Source organism: Microplitis demolitor, chromosome 1, assembly GCF_026212275.2.
Source record: "Microplitis demolitor isolate Queensland-Clemson2020A chromosome 1, iyMicDemo2.1a, whole genome shotgun sequence".
In the NCBI taxonomy this organism is placed as follows: Eukaryota; Metazoa; Arthropoda; class Insecta; order Hymenoptera; family Braconidae; genus Microplitis; species Microplitis demolitor.
This window is the reverse complement of record NC_068545.1, coordinates 3,950,955-3,968,975: the sequence shown is the minus strand read 5'-3', so window position 1 is coordinate 3,968,975 and position 18,021 is coordinate 3,950,955. Positions and strand designations below refer to the sequence as shown.

The 18,021-nt window shown below is 29.3% G+C and overlaps 1 protein-coding gene across 2 annotated transcripts in view; it reads left to right on the top strand.

Moving 5' to 3' along the window:
• LOC103575029 (kin of IRRE-like protein 3) overlaps window positions 1–18,021 on the top strand; it is a 239,046-nt gene that overhangs the window by 17,578 nt on the left and 203,447 nt on the right. The window contains exon 1 of one of the 2 annotated variants that reach the window (XM_008554636.2): window positions 15,487–15,603. The exons of the other annotated variant lie outside the window; for it this stretch is intronic. The gene's annotated coding sequence lies outside the window, so the exon portion shown is untranslated. Of the gene's footprint in view, window positions 1–15,486; window positions 15,604–18,021 lie in introns of those variants that run through there. 2 annotated transcript variants of the gene reach the window in all.

Sequence of the window (18,021 nt, the reverse complement as noted above, 5' to 3'; positions counted from 1 at the left end):
GTCCCCGACCTTTTGGACCCATGTCCGCTCATCTCCTACTCGTATCGTACATGCCGGATATTTCGATAGAAGACTGCGATATCGTGTTTCCGGTCGATCGATTTTCCGTCGGACGAGTTGAAGTGACGAGATGCCAATTCTGCCAATGCACGTCCAAAATCATTGTGTGACTCTAGTATTACATATATATGTAGATGTGTTTTTTGTATATGTTCACCGACGAGCTTTATTTTCACTGATACTATGGTCGTTTTCTCATCCCTATATGATACATCAAAGTGCAATAGTATCCTCTGGAATTTCTATGACACTATTTTATACTTTTTCAGTTTATTTTCGAGCCATTTAATTAAGCACTTTTAATAAAGTTTTTTTTTTTAGTTTTTAGTTCGGTATTTATTCAAAGTGTTTTATAATTACGTTTCAGTAAATGAACGTCAAAAAAATATACGTCAATTAAAACAAATAATAACAAATAAATGTCATTTGATTTAATGATGTAATTTTTAAATTTAATATAAGTAAGATTGTTAAAGTAGTTCAAATAGTAAAGAATATATGTTTATGTATATATGTATATGTTGTGCTTTGTTAAAATTACATTCGATGTAGAGAATTATATAATACTGATGACGAGCGTCTTTTCTCATTTACGTCAATGAGAAATGTCTTGAATAGCAGTTGTTTTGTCATACTGAAGATAAGTACTGAGATATATATATGTATATATTTATATATATTGAGGAAAAGAGATAGAGAAAGAGAAAATAGTAGCACGTTGCCTTCAAGAGACGAAGTTTGTGGTATAAATTTCACAAACAGCTACAATAGTCAACTTACTCAACTGTCATTTGTGAAAATGTCAGAAATGTTGATGATACTATACCTTGTGTACTAAAACTTTTATATCAATTTTTTCTCATTCAAAAGGTACTTATTTATAATTTTATTTTAATGAGTGATCTTGTTTGGGCTCATCTTTGAGCTAGTCTTGATGCACTTATGTATTAATGGAACTTAGAACATATGTCGACGCTTTTGCCGTTTGTTTTGCATTTTGAAAATTTTTTATTTGCAACTAACAGAAGTTGTTTGAAGTTTTTAAAAAATTTTTAAGTTATTCAAATAAAATTTGCTGCTTTTGAATGAAAATGATTTTCGAATATCTCATAATCTTTTGACTCTAAAGTTGTCAGTTAGTGTGATGACTATATAGTAGACTTGTACAGAAAGGTAGACAGGTACAGGTATACAGTAAGCTGTTGAGAAAAGATCGAGAAGTTTAAGTCGGAAAAACAATCGTGAGTTGAGAACTGCCATCCGTCTTGGTTAGATCGCTATAGGTGAGAAAGAATGGTCAAGTCTCGAAGACTTGAATGGAGAAGTAAAAAACAAAGAAAAAAGAAAATTATAGTGTGTAACTGACGGGTTGTCGTAAAATAAAAAGAAGTGAGTCAGTTGGTTTTCTAACGACTGTCCTGGGATTCAATTCTCTTTCTCTCTTTATTTCTTGAGTTTTCCAGTAGCACTAGTGCAACGTTTAGCATCACTTCTAACTGTCTGTCGCAGAGTACACCACCTTTGTGTTGGCTTACATTGAATACGAGTATGCTCCGACGAGTTGAGAAACCCGTGGGTTAATGCAGTGAATTCATCTGCTGATACTTTATTTACTTTTGTCATTTTTTTATTTTTTACCTCTCCATCACTTTTTCGTACTACCATTAAAAATATTTTAAAAAAAATTTTTCACTTCATCTCAGACTAAAATAACACATTTTAGATTTATAATCTTAGCAAAGCTCTACAGTTTTGGCATATTTTTTTTTTAAATTTATCAATTTTTATATAAAATTCAAGTGCTTGTTAATATTTGAGATAAACTCGAGTTAAATATTTTATATTAAAAAATCTTTAGTATAATATTTATAATATTACTACTGGATATTTAATATTAAATAATTTATTTTAGTAAAAAAAAATTTTTTTCATAAAATGTCTCCATTTTCTCAAACTGTTTTATTAAATTTAATTTTATTATTTAATAATACGTATGACATATATACATATATTTCATCAGTGATGCCAATTTCCAGGTCATTGAAAATAATTATTTCAGTTGGTTGGCTAAGCCAACTGGTGCCATAGCATCGTTATTACAGTGAAGGTAAAATAGGGATGAAATCGGTTAGTAAATTTAGTAATTGAGGTGAAGAGTAAAGGGTTCATATTCAAATATATTACATATATGCATATATAGATATATATGTATATAATGTGTGGTATTGAGAATGTAAATTATTGCAAGAAACAAACAACAAGACTAAAGCACACACATGTACACGTATATATGTATATATATATATATATTAGGTAGAGAAACAGAGATAATGTGGACGTGAGACAAGAATAGTTTTATGTATGCATTATACATATATATGTATATAGTTGGGACGGCATCATGAGAAGTAGGTACCAGAGTTTAAATATCTCTCTGCCTTCACGAAGATAAGGAAGCGCCTTAAGTTTAAGTTGGGCTGTGTGCATAGTTGGCGTGCTTGTGAGCACTATTGTTTCGCTTATTGTACCGATTGCTTTGAATTTCGGTTGTAGCTTAAGCTGCTTGCTGATCGTACAACCTTCGTATTCCTCTTTCTACCTCTGTTCGTCTCTCTTAGCTCCCTTAAAAATTTATACCCCTCTATCTTCATTAATTGTACGTCTACATCTATTCTGCCACTCCCTTGCGACATTTTTGTACTTCGGAAAGTTACTACATGAAAATGTATGTAGTGGAGTAATATATGGAAATGCCCTACACAGAGAGAAAAGAATGGTAATGATTATTATTTTATATAGTAACCAGACTCATTTTTTATGAAATGGTAAATAATGTTACATGCAGAGAAATTTTTAATGAAAATTACCCAAAATGTATGGTACTGAGATGCGGTAAATATCTAAATTTTTCCCATGCACATGGTAAAATATATTATTCGATAGCTTGTAAATAAAGTGCAATTTTTACTAATACCATAGTAAAAATTAAATTACTGACTAGATGTCCTTACAGTACCAAACTTTATAGCTAATTTTTACTAAAAAATTATGTACCTGAAGATCAGAATGTTTTTTGGGGAATGAAAATAAAAAAACTAAACAAAAAATAAAAAATCTACTGGATATAGACGGCTACGGAATTTCAAAACACAGTAAGTGAAAAATGTTTCAAAATCGATTTTTTAGTATTTTTAGTTCCAGTGAAGTCTTGTGATCAGTATTCAATACACATTTCAAAAACTTTTGAAATGTTTCGAATAGGCGCTAGTATGTTAGCCGAAAATTGCAGTAACCCCCATCACCCCTTAAGTCACCCTTAAGCAGTAGAATTTCATAAATTTTTTTATTTTCGATGCGAAAAACGATCCGATATTCAGGTACAGTAGACTCTGGTTATAAGTTATATTTCTGTCTATACTCTTACAGGAAAAAGTGAAATTGACGTGAGAGTGAGTAGAGCGTCCGATGTAACTTATAACCAGAGTCTACTGTACATAAAAAATTTTCTGCGTGTATGTAGAATAGGATTCATTACCATTTTTCTGGTAATAATTACTATGTTACATTGAAACAAGTAAAATGGTAAAAATCACTATCTAGCATGAGAATCAGGGCTATGTAGTGCTACTGTCCCATGCTTGAATAGCTGTCATTACAGTTTAATAAATATATATAAGACAACAAAGTAAACAAACCAAGTAAATAAATTGTTTATTACTAAATATTCAAATTTTTAAAATTATTCTTTATCTTTTATCAAAAAATGATATTTCATTATAAGCAACATTTTAATTATGTCAATAGATTAATTCAATTTCTACATATATTTAAAGTAACTTGAGATATTTATTTTGTCATAACCTTATTTACTAAATATAAAATAAATAAAACATCGTAAATGTTGCTGGGTAACATTGTAGTCATGTCCATTTGCATAGTTCTCTCGTCAATGTCGAATGGTAATTATTCCTATGCTAGCATAGTCAACGTTACCATGTAAAATGGAGGATTACTTTCCCGTGACTCGACGCTAAAAAATCCTCGTTACTATATAACATAGTAATGGTTACCATTCTACATAGCAATTATAACCATTATTTTCTCTCCCTGCAGTCAGAAATACCACTCCCTAAGAATACTTAAATAAATCACGCTCCTATTGATCAATTTGATTTCCTTTCATTACAAATATGCTTCATCAGTCTACTATACCCGAGATCTGACGAATTAACCACTCAATTCCACTAAACATTTCAACCGGTAATTATTCAATTAATTGTAAATTTCGGGTTCACACTAATTACACGTGATATTAAATGCCGACTGTGGTTGATTACATAAAGACTTTTGTTGTACTGTATTATATCTATATATGTATACCTCGTATTGCACCTTGGAGAGTTTTCGGTTACGGGTTATATATAATATTGTTACCTAATCTCCAATGTATATGTGATATACATACATATATACGTATGTACATAAATAGAGTTACAAATCCGTTGAATGTAATTGCTTTGGAGTCCACACGGGAGTCGTTTACCAATTTCAACTTGTACTCTACGTCCTAGTATATGGTAACACTTCAGAAGTAAAAATTAACTGAAATTTTAATTTTTATAACTTTTGTTGTTTAATTTTTTTTTTTTTTTTATACACTAAATAATTAATTTTTAGCTACGTTAATTGTGTAATAAATTTTATCGTGATTTTTAATTAGAAAAGAACAAAAAATAAAGACTGGAGATAAATTTTAAATGGCGCGAAAATTACGCCATTTTAATTTTATTATTTTATTTGTTATCTCGTGGGATAGTAATATTTTGAACGTAATTATATATCTGGTCGGTCATTGAAGAGTTTAAAACTTAACAGTTTAGCGGTAGTATGGTTCTAAATATTACGAAGAAGAAGAGTAGAGGAGTTGAGTAGGATTTTAGGGTTGTAACTACAGTAACAAGTCTTAGTTCGTATTATGCCGGTGGAAATAAATGCAAATGAAGCCGCAGTCTTGTTAAAGCGCAGCATGTTATGAGACTCACGCAAGAGCAGTAATTTTCCCGCAAGAGGAATAGCTGTGTTAGCATTAGTAGGATGAGACGAAAAATATATTATAACGTCTAAAGTACTTGTGAAAATACCAAATCTTCTTAACTCTCTTAATGCAATCATTTTTTTTTTTTTTTTTTTTTCACTTTAATTTTATTTTGTACGCTGTCTCAATTGTAATACACTACATTATTTTTTAATATTCAAAGCTTGTAGAACAAACGGGGTAAAATAAGCTACTCAAAAAATAATTAAAGTCAAAGATAATTTTTTTTTTAAAACTACTACTAGTCTTTCTTATAACAATACTTTATGTAAAATGCGATTTTATTCTTGATGACTTTTTCATTTGCGAAAAAATCATCGTATGGCGATCTTCTGTCCATCGAATTGTAAAGAAATGATCTTTGAAAATTAATCCTATGGAAGTCTTCTTCACTTCACGGGTCTTATTAAAGTTGAATTTAAAATGTGAAAATTTATCATTTGCTACTTTTTTTTTTTGTGATTCCTTACACTTTAAAAAAACGGGAGTGAATTTGGAGTAATTATGGATTTTATTCAAATCCTCATTCTTTTCGGATTCAATCCGTGTCCACTCTGAAAATTTTTTACAATAACTTATAGTAATTCAAAAAAAATTCGTAGTCAAATTGTATTTTTACTGGCCTAATATTAAACTGCAGATTTTCCTCATGCAGTTATTATAAAAATCCTTAGATAGAAACGCATCCTTTTTACCCCTACAGATAAAAAATTTTTACATTTAATGATTTATTATCAAATAGCAGCTTAGCAATAATTAGCAGGTCATATCGATATCCTCAAATATATTTCCAACCAAATATACAATTTTTTTCAAAATTACTATCCTAGGTTTTAATATGGCTCAGTGTTTTAGGTAAATATATTTTTCCAAGAAAGATTCGTGCTTGGATGCAATCGAATTAAATGAACCGTTAACGATTAACTGCTCGCGTTATGAATCATATATTTATTCGTCGAAAAGTCGCGGCTGTAATAGTTTCTGGGATTGCTTTAAAAATATATAAATCACAAATGAATTACTAGCTCAATTGCAGGGTATCAAACATCAGAAAAAAAACTTACCCTCGCTATTTTTAATTTTACGTGACAATGTTATTGGCATTCTACTCATACATTTATCTCTATTCAAAGCAATCAGCATATATTTATTTATATTCATTACTGTTCTTCTCAACGAATAAATTTTAATTTAAATCGCAAAAGATCGGATGTATTGTCATAAAATAATGGGCATAAATGTTTCCAGTTGATACAGTTCTTAGTTTAATAGCCGATGCGAACGAATATTGCGTCCATTAAGCATCAACCCATCAAACTATCAACCAATCAATTTAGTTCCCGTATATATATACATATATCTATATATCTATACGTGTGAGGAGGTCGTATATAAGCCATCATCACAGTGGGTTTCCTTTCACGTTGTACACATTATATAGCTTTCACCCTATCACTTTGTACTTATATACATAGATATTATATACATAGGAAACTGATATAACCTGCATGTCACGAATCCCATTGCTCGTCCAGTCTATACATAAACAGACTCAAGATACACTATGGGTATACGTACGAGACGAAACCCAATATATAATGATTAACGTGTTGATACCCCTTTGTTGGTCTCTTCTGTGTACTCTCGTGACTATTACACCTTGAAATGTTACAAGTAACGCTTGAAATTAGGTTAGCACCCCATAGTTACATACATACTCACATAAATATATATGCTATACATTTACTCATATTTTATATAGACATTAATTCTTCGTTATGCTGTTGGCATGATTAATTATAGCTGTGGATATGGATCAATTAAATATAGATGTTAATTAATTTTCATTTAAACAACAAGATGTTATGATTATTATTGTTGATGTGTTCATTTGTCAAAGTTAATCATTTTTATCTCATTTATTTTATTTTATATATTTTTATTTATATTCATATGTTGGAAAATAATAATACAAATATGTTAATTTAAAGAGATGATTATTTTATTCAAAGGGGATGTTTCTATTGCACGGACGAAATTTTAAGTTTTTCTTTATCTTGATATTAATCTCCACCCTTGTGTATAATGATGAAAGAGAGCCTCGTCACAGAATGGGATTAAGATCGATGTCAGAGGCTTTGGATCTTGTGATACTCAATAAGAAGGCTGGGTAACAGGGGTATCATTGCTTATTATAAACTAAATGATCTACTAATTTCGTTACTTTTTTTTTGGAACAATACTTTTTTAAATTTTCGGAGTGATTTTTGTTCAACGCCGGAACTCGGAATCAATTTTTTACAGTGTGTTAATTAATTCGTGCTTGTGTTTATCATATACTCGATACAGTATTGAGTATTTATTGAAATACTTATTCAATAATGGGTACGCACTAAATCTCGGTTTGATGATGACGGTAATAATGTGTCGAAACTTTACCAATCTCGTCACTATTTTTAATAATGCTTATTGTTATCGATTAAATAAGCAATATCAGTACTGGTTAGGCAATCACGAGGTAGAATACTGAGTGATACATGGGAATTCTGAATTATTTAACTTGTAGTATAGTGTAGCAACTCAGTCATACACATCGGAGTGTAAGCGTTCACGAAACGTCGGTGTGCTAAACTTTTTGCGTTTATCATTTGAAAAGTACTCTTTTTAATTAGTGGGTTATTAACAACATTTATATTATAGTATAGGTTATTAATAACAACTGGTAATTGGCAATAATTAAATTTTAAAAAAACTTTTTGGCACCTAAGGTACCGGCGGGTAATAAGGCCTAGCTAAGGGAGATTTTGAATAGAATCGAAAATAATGCATTTAATTATCGAAATGTATCATTAATCTTTATTTCAATTCATTACCCATAAAATGTAATGAAGTAATGGTAATTTTTACCATAAACGAACAAAAAATTGTACTTTTACAAAAACCATACGAATAGGTCTTATTTTACTACGGTAGGGTAATAAGGCTTATGGGTTAAACAAACTGGAATAGTTTAACTATACTTGATGAAATTGGTTTTAGAGATGAATCATCACTTAAATTTAGCAACAATACTTTTTAAGAGTCAGAAGACTAGATTGTTTTTTATAATTTCTTCTGCGCTACGACATCATATGACGGATGATAAAATATAAAAGACAGGGAACGTGGTATTGGGACTCTATATAAATTTGTCGTAACATTTCTATGTAAGACCCTTCTACTAGAGTAGCCTTTAGCGGAGGCGGTTATTTTAAATATCATTACTGTCACTTAGGCCTTATACCTTAGAATAATAATTATAAAGAGCTTAACGATAGTAATTTTATCGAAATTATTGAAGCTTTTTCAAATTATTGCTTCTGTATTGTAAAAAATTTTAACTAACTCTATTTCATGTTACGAAATAAAAAAATTAAATTTATTGCGTGACAAGGAATGAAAATTGTTTCTTTGCAGTAAGATTCCATGCCTTTTACTCAGTGACATTGTAAATAGGCCCCATGACCGTAATGAACATGTTTCAACTATAATGCATTCAAACATACATAAAAAAATTCAGTCGTTTGTCGTTCACTGAAAATACATGAGTACCTCAGGGAATGATATGAAATGTCAGTACTTTGATTTGCTACCTGACAACCCTCATGTTCTCAGTAGCCAATCTTTTTTTTTTTTTCACTCCGCTCCATTTTTTACATTTTACCTTCGTCGCTGCTCATCTTTTTCTATCTCTCTTTTTTTCGCTTTGCTACTTACTTCAGGTATATACATATGTATATGTATATATCGAATGCAATTTTACCCTTGTGGTTGTATATAACAACAAAAATGTTGCAGGCAATATTGCACTCAACAAGATTTTCATAGAAATTTCTTATTTTCTATTGTTGTCATACTCTATTATATTTTCCTACAATACGAATAACGTTCATAGCCTGAAAAATATGATGGCCAGTTGGTGTTATATTGTAAGCTATTTTCATTTTTTCTTATTAAAAAAAAAAAAAAACGAATGAAAGCTACTGTAGGCCTTGAGCTCGAACTCTCATTCAAAACATCAATTACTTTATTTATCGACTGTTGTAATGTAATTTTTTCCATACACCGTAAAAAGAACTGTGTTAAAAATAGACTCAATTTAACACCGCGGTGTTAAAATACTGGTGTTAAGTCGGTGTAAAAAAAATTCACGTTTAGAAATTAGAAAAAAAAGTGTATTATTTTAACACCGTTTTCAGTATTGAAATTACCCGCATGAAAATACCATATATGATAAATATATATGGAAAAATATATGATCAATATGGGACCATATAAGTGGCCAAAAACGATATATATTTTCTTATATATAATATAGTAAGTTTTAATATAATTAATTATATACGTCAATTTATAAGTTAATACATGTATTATATATATTTATAATCATATATGTAAACTTATAAGTTAGCACATATATGTATTACATATATTGATAATTATGTATGTAAATTTGTAAGCTAGCACATATATATTCTGAACACAATGTTTGAATTTTATAACAGAGAGAGAAAGACAGAAAAGAATAGATTTTATTTATTCTTACATATATGAGGAGACTTATTTGGTTCTATATATCGAAAAATATATATAAATTTATTAAGTTGAATACATGGTACATATATCGTGCCATATAATGATGAATTATATATGTATTCTTATTTGTTTCCATATATAAATAACATTTATTTTTAAATACATTGAAATTATAAGTTTTCAAATATATAAATAATATATTGAAGTTATACGGAAATATATGAAATCATATAAGAAAAATGATATATAAAAATATAATAAAATCGGCCAAAATTTATATATAGTTCTATATAAGATTTCATGAATTGTCACATATATATTTATATCTGTAACATATATTTTTTAATATATGTTTACCATATATGATATTTTTATGCTCGTAAATGCAATTCAATTCCATCAATTAAATTTTCTTGTCAGCGAAAAATTTGCAATAGAAATACAAATATTGAACATCTTGTCCAAATTGTAAAACTTCTATAATATAAATTATTTTAAAAATCATCATAAATATTTATATAAATATTTTCCTGTAGATATTTAAAATATCGATATAAAATTTCAAAATTAAAAAATACAGTGATGGGATGATACGAAATTGAGGAGGATGACAGCTGGTGAATGAGGTCGATTTCGTGTCATAATTACACGATCCAGGGTGACGCTTGAAAGACTGTGTCATTAGTTGCTCTCGACACGACATGACACGAGCATAAGAGAAAGAGAGAGAGAGTTATAAGAACAATATGGAAGTGAGAGAGCGAGAGAAACGTCGAGGCGAAGTATACAGAGAAGTAGAGAGAAGCGTGTCACGTCGGGCGTGCCCTTGTGGGACGCGATGCGCCACGTTAATTGCAGATTAATCGCAACACGCTCGCTCCATAAATTTATTACGGTATCGTGGAATTCATTTTCCGTTAGGATTTATACGATACTTTAAGTTTTATCATCGTTGATGTGCCGCTGAAGAACATAAATCACAAGAATTTATATATTTTTATTTTTTTTTTCTACTATTCATCATCACCATCATTAGTTATATTTCACAAATAATTACTCCATTGTTTTCAAATTTATAAATTTTAAAAAAGTATCATAAGCTCATTCTGTCGAGAACAAAACGGAAAAGTTTATTTGTGAAATTTTTTTTTATTAAAAAATTCCATTTAAATTTATTTTTTATTTGCTTTGATTTCGATGTTACTGGATAGCAAACATAAATCAATCATATGAAATATTTTTTTAATGGTGTTTTCTGTTAAAGCAAAAACAATATGGATTGAAAATGTTTATAATGTGTATGTATGTGTATATGTATATATAAATTTGTATATGGATATGATCTTTCGGAATGAATTTACGTGAAATATCGACATCAGCGTCAAACAAGGTTAACATAGTGCCGCTTCTCTTGTTATCGTGGATTCAATAACGCAGTTACGTTAAATGTAGTTATAATAGTATATAGTAAAGCAGAGGAAAGCAGTAGTGATGCCGAAGACGAGTTGGAGAAGTATAACAATATAAGCTGCACAGTGGATAGTAAGGGGTGAAGGGGTAAATGTGAACCCAGTACACTTCTGTGTGTGAGAGAGCAGCTAAACGTTTCTAACTCGTGTTACTAGTAACTAGTAATTAAGCGAGGCGCTGCTGTGTGAAACGACTCAGCCTCATTCTCCTTTGGCCTCCTCTCGTTCTTCCGTGTCAAGTAGGAAGGCAGGCAGGCAGGCAGCGAGTAAACCAACCGTATCTGTCGTGAGTTCTACGGGCTATGGGATTACTACACGGTTTATCTTCAAAATTTTCTGATCCGTGTGATGATAACGACAAATTGCTTTAAATATTTTTTTACTCATTGGAATTCAATTTCCGTTGGGTAAACTAATTTTTTTTTTATTGTATACTTCCGTCACATTTTATATTTATAATTATTTTATATAAATATTTACATTTTTTAATCGTGGTATATTAAAAGTTTTGGTTTTTTTATTTTACATCTCGGCATGATATATTTTATGTCAAATATAGAACATAAAGTGTAAAGAATTTGTGGTGTGAACGTGGATTAAATCTGGAGTTAATTTGGAGTAAATGCGGAGTGGGTGACTGCGGATTTATTTAATCTCCTTTAAAATTTACTCCGAAGGGGAGTTTATTTTAAAATTGAAACTCTAGGTTCGCAGTCAAATTAACTTTTAATGGAAATTTATTTCAATATTAAAACTCCGATTCGGAGTGAAATTCACTCCTAAAAGGAATTTTCGGAACTCCGTGTTGATTTTTTACAGTAGTTTTTTTAACCATTATTTTTCTGACCATTACTGGTCTCAATTAGTTAAATATCACGAAAATTTCGAACAATAAAATTCAAAAAAATTTACTTTCACATATTTTTTGTTTCGATAATTAATAACTTTTTTAAACTTCCCGCTATGAACTCTCTAAAAATGAATCAGTGAAATTCACTAGCAAAATAACAATTTTCAAAAAAAGGGAAATTCTTGGTTTCGGTCTGATTTTCAAAAATCGAGTTTCCATCAGATCTAGAAGTTTTGAGATCCTAGAAAGCATTCAGACTATTTTCGGATAGACGTTCGATGCACTGAAAAAAAATACTGTTTTCAAGTATCTGCGTGTTTGAATCCTCCCGAGAAAATTATTTGTTTAATCTTATTAATAATGTACTCCAATCAAAAATATTTTTTTAAAATAAGTATAAAAATTCTTAAATCAAGAAAATATTACTTAGTTGGAGTATATTTTTACTATGATTAAACAAATATTTACTCGGGAGGTTTCAAACACGTAGAGACTTGAAAACAGTATTTCTTTCAGTGTGTGTGTGTGTGTGTATTTGTTATCTGACATCATCTGAATGAATCAACCGATGTGAAGATGCTTAGCGGCAATCGAAAAGGTTCACCAGCCTTCGAACTGAGTAGATTTTGGAGTCGATAAGTCGAGTAGTTTACAAGTTATACGCAGAATACAAATAAAATAAAAACTTTTTTTTTTTAAGTTTTTGTTGCACAACTCGTAAATCGCTCGACTGATTCGTTTCTCAGTTTCATCAAATCTAAGCTTCGACAAGCTCTTTCGTTTGCCGCTTGAAGAGCTCGAAAGTTTACCCATAATAATGTTTTTGAGCTCTCTGAGCTTGGAAACAGCGGGAAGTTTTGAAGTTGGCCCACAGGGTCAACCGTTTTTCAGATTTTTCATTAAAAATTCAATCGAATTTCGAAATAAAAAAATATTTTGTGAACAAATCAATCGGTTTTAACAATCTCACGCCAATTAAAAGATTAAAAAAAAAAATTGAAATTTTTCCAGAAATATAAAATATGAAAAAAAAATATTGACAATTTTTTTTGCCTGGTTTAATTTAAATTGATTTAATAATTTCATTTTTTAAAAAATCTAGATTAAATTAAGCTTCGATATTAATCTATTTAAAATGAATAAAAAATAATAAAGGTTATTTTATTAAAACCCATTAGAGTATTAAAAAAAAATATATATGATGTTTATATGTATAATATTTTCATCATATTCAATAATAATGCAATTACTTAGCATTTAGTCGTTATAAAGTCAGCATACGTATAATTTACATATATCCATACATACATAAATATATAACACATACATACATATAAAGTAAAATAAAAAAAAAGTTGTCAGAATACAGCGACTAAACAAATTCAGACAATCTTGGATAAAATGTAATTTTAAAAGTCGTCAGCGAAGCCAAAGCACATTGTCACTCTTTTACTCGTTCTAAAATACATAAATACCCAGAACACATTCGCGATATATACACCTGAGCTAGCAGTATATCCAACTGACTACCCAACAACAACTAGACAAGTCAGGATACGTTTTCGTTACCGGTACCGCTATACCGCGAGAGAATGAGAGTATAAGAGAGCAAGTAAAGAGTAAAGAGTAAAGTAAAGTAGCATAGGTAAATACTGAAAATGTTTTAGTGTGGCATTAGAGGGTGGTGTGGATTCAAACGAGGGTACGGGAACTATCCATGAGCTGTACAGCCGTAGTTATAGTCTGTTGGTTCGTTTAATGTCCGTCGTAGCGACGCTGTAGCCGTCAGGACGTCAGTTTTCCTTCGCACCGCGGTCTGAACAGTTCGTGTGCGCACGTTGTCTCAATATCTACTCGACTACTTCTCCAATTCTCCCTTATTGCATCTTTCGCACAGATGCATACATACATATATATGTATATATAATTATATTTATTTGTATATGAATATATTCATGCATTGTCTGTCGCACTGGTACCCGGGACTTGGCTGTAATCATTGTTGTCATACTCGTCGTATCATCGTTACCTACTAAGTTACGAACACATGATGTACATCAGTATAATGAGTATTGGAGAATAGTGGAAGTAGTAGTTGTACTAGTAGACAAGTAGTAACGGACGGAGAATAGAGAAACCGCGTGTGACAATCTATCCTACTGTCACTCTGGTTCTCTCGTTTACTAGCTTGTTTGCTTGCTTATACAAAAGAGTGAGACGAAAGTCACAGCAAGACGTTTCTCACAGCTTGTCATTCTCTATGACATTTTTCACAAGTTTATTAAATACGTGACTGACAAATAACACACAAATTGTGGGCTATGATGACTACGAATTGATAATTATATGTGTTAATTAGCTCGCACGGTGACAGTGGTTTAATTTTTTTTTTTTTTGCGAAAATTAACTGTCACTTGATTTGTTTTTTTTTGAAGAGTAAATTTGAATAAAATAAAAATAATTCACACTAATTAGCTGTTGATTACATAAATAGATATGAATTTCAATCAGTGAATGATATAAAAAATTTTTTATAACGAATAAATTTTTTAAAATTAAAACTGTAAGTTTTGTAGATTTTAATTGTCATCGAGATAAACTCGCGGAAGTTGAAAAAAAAAAAAAAATTTTTTTTTAATTGAATATCAATTAAATTTAATTACTGTTGTTATTATTTTAAATCTCCATGTACGAAAGAGTTAGGAAATAGCATAGAGAAAATAATTTAAGATACAGATAAACATGATTAATGGGTAGTCAGATTTTATGTCCGTAATTCTTAGATAATTTCCATATCTCGTAAGTTATTTTCGTCTGTCATTTTTATATAATTATCATTAAATTTTATTATCTTGAAAAATAATTAACGGAATAAAATAATTGTCTGTAGAAAATAATTAATAATTTTTTTACTATTAATTTTGATCTATTTATTTTGTAGTGCTCTTTTTTGGTACGAATCTAAATAGAAATTTAATAATTATTTAGAGATGCTAGAATATTGTTTACTATTCAAAATATATCAGAATATATAGTGTTGTGTGTTCTAGTGTAAATAACCAAACAAGTAATTAAATTCATACATCAGTCTATTGTTCAATACTATACATATATCTATGTAAATATATATATATATGTATGTAAATAAAAATTTTTGAAAAAGCGCAGTGAAGTTTGAATGATATAAATTTTTATTTAATCTAGTTATTTTTCAAGTGCCAAGTGGATATAAATGAACAAATAAATTTTTTTATAACAAAAAAAAAAAAGGATAAGTAAAAAAAAAAAAAAAAAAATTTGGAGCGAGTGTTATTATTGATTAAATTGGTGTTAAAATATTCACTGAGTTGTTTTATGTGAGTGTTCCTAATGATGTGGCAAAAAATTTTAGCAAACATGTACCACTTATGTCTTATCAAAAAGTGATTAATTGTCGAATTGCGTGTTGGCTAAAGTTATTATAGTGATTACTGTCATATTATTTTTTATTAAAGTGTTATTGGAACGAAAGCACCGAAAACGTTGAGAAATAAATTCCGATAGATAATTAACAGGTGAGTTCAACCGCGAAATTTACCCAATAAGCTATTTTCTGTGTAATTTGTAACATTTCAAGTATCTTGGATTCTTTAAATTTCTACATGGATTTATTTCATTTTTTTCACACCGTGTAGTAACTTTGTTGGGATTTAAATGTTTTGGAGTTGGTGAAAAAAATAAAAAAAATTTCTCTGCGACGAAAAAAATGGCGTGAAGCATTTTTTTTTTCTTTATTTATTTAAAAGCCGTATAAACATGGTCATGAGCGACTTCAGTAATGCACATGGTACAGTTTACATTGAATGAAAATTAAATTCTATTGAGCAGTTTTAGGTTTCTTAGCAAGTTTAATGCTGTAATTAAATTGTTTTTGTCGTTTAAACATTCTGATATTTCCGTAACTTCATGTCTGGTCCCTGGACTTTTTACTAAAAGATGCTGGACAGTGTTGATTCAAATTTTGGGCATTTGTTGATGGACGCTCGTGTCAGAAGATGACTATGGGTCATGTTAGATGACCACTTCTTAACCGTGTAAAAATTACTTGGTTCATACGGTTGTTAGATGACGGAGCTTCTTCTGTTTCTTGAAATTTATTTAACTTTTTTAAAACAATGTAGTAACTGTTGGGATTAAAATGTTTTAGAGTTAGTGGTAAAAAATAAAAAATTCTCTGTGACAAAAAAAAAAATGGCGTGAAGCGTTAAGAAATTAATCCATATTGTTTTTGTTTTAGTTTTTGTTATTTTATATTTTCCGCATTTATTCCTTTTTTTTTAAACTTTCATTCTTGGATTATTCTACTGTATTTTATTTTATTTTTGTTGGGATGTGTACATCTCAATGGGCTAAATGCCAAAATACCTATCTCAAGTAGAAGCTTTTCAGAGTTTTCTGAAACCGGCTGCTTGTATTGAAACTAAAGATAAAAAGACACTATTTTACGAGTAAAATTTTTTTTTTATTCTTTGAATTACTCTACATATTTAATATTAATCTCAACATAACAATTATTCCGTAAATTTTTTTCTATTTCGTTCTTTTAAATTTATTTTGTCATTTCTTTATTTTTAAATGATTTATGCGATAGTTTAAAATGTTTATTTTTCTATAAAAGATTAGTATAGAAAAAAAAAAAAAAAATTTTTTTTTATGGTACAGTCGAGCATAAAAAAAATGATAAAAATGATAAGAGAAAAATAGAGAAAAGAGATCGGATAATATTCAGTGACCATGTTCCGAGTCAATTGCTACTGGCCAGGGCGCAATTCACCCTCAACGATTGTTTTTCATTAATGCGTGGAAATTGCCCAGTACCATTTATCGTGACGCTAACGCTGTGTCAGCTTAAATTAGGGGAACTAAACGAGTGCGATGTATTCCTGTCATTTACTTGTCAACTTCAATGTTAATTTCTTTTTTAAACTTTTTACACAAAAATTGGTATTATATTTGTTTGCCTTTCTATTTTTTTATACGTGCATCTATAATTTTTTTTTTTTTTTTTTTTTTTTTTTTTTTAAAATAAATAAAGTTATTTGTTCGATGAGTTCTTTTTACTACAGATCGCTCTATATAAAATATTAGTATTCCAGAAGAGTGAAGGGTACTTGAAATCTTTTATTCTATTACGCACTTGACTGAAATTCCATTGGATTCTCTTTCATTCCATTGCTCATCCACATGATTGTTATTATTTTTTTCTTTTATTTTTCCATTACAACTATTCTGTTAACTTTTATTTAATTAACAGAGTAGATTATTTGTTTTAATTATTGTTTTTATTCATTGAACTCATTTAACTGACTTTTATTACATGAGTACTGCCATTTTACATCATTGTTTAATTTAACCTTTTTTTTTACCCATTTTTAAGTTAATATCCTCTAATTACCATTATTTAAGCTATTAATTATTACTATTATATATATATTTTTTTTTTTATTAAAAATGATAAAAAAAGTTTGCGGCATAAAATTTAACGCCTGACGTAAATTGAATTATGCAAATGAAAAATAATTTTCGTTCCACTTTTTAAATATAAATATAAATGTTTAATTGAATAAAATAAATGATACTGTGCACATATAAATGCAATTTAGAGAAGAACGGGTATGACAAAATGCCCCAGTAATTTGATCAAATTTTTTTTTTGCCGGCACGTTGTAAAATTAACGTTTACTTCAAATGTCAAAGCGATAGAAAAATATCCACGAAATACCTCGAGTATTTGGTGACGAAAAAACTTTTTTTTCAAGCAACAAATAATCGGGAAAAACGGTGCACTTTTAAAATCAAAGGCAACAAAAAAAAATTTTATTCTTCCTGAAATAAAAAAATTTATAAATTGAAACATTAAAAATATTTTTGCGTTTTTGAATTTTCCCGCCAATTAAAAAAAATTTTTTCCATCAAAATATGAAAAAAAAATT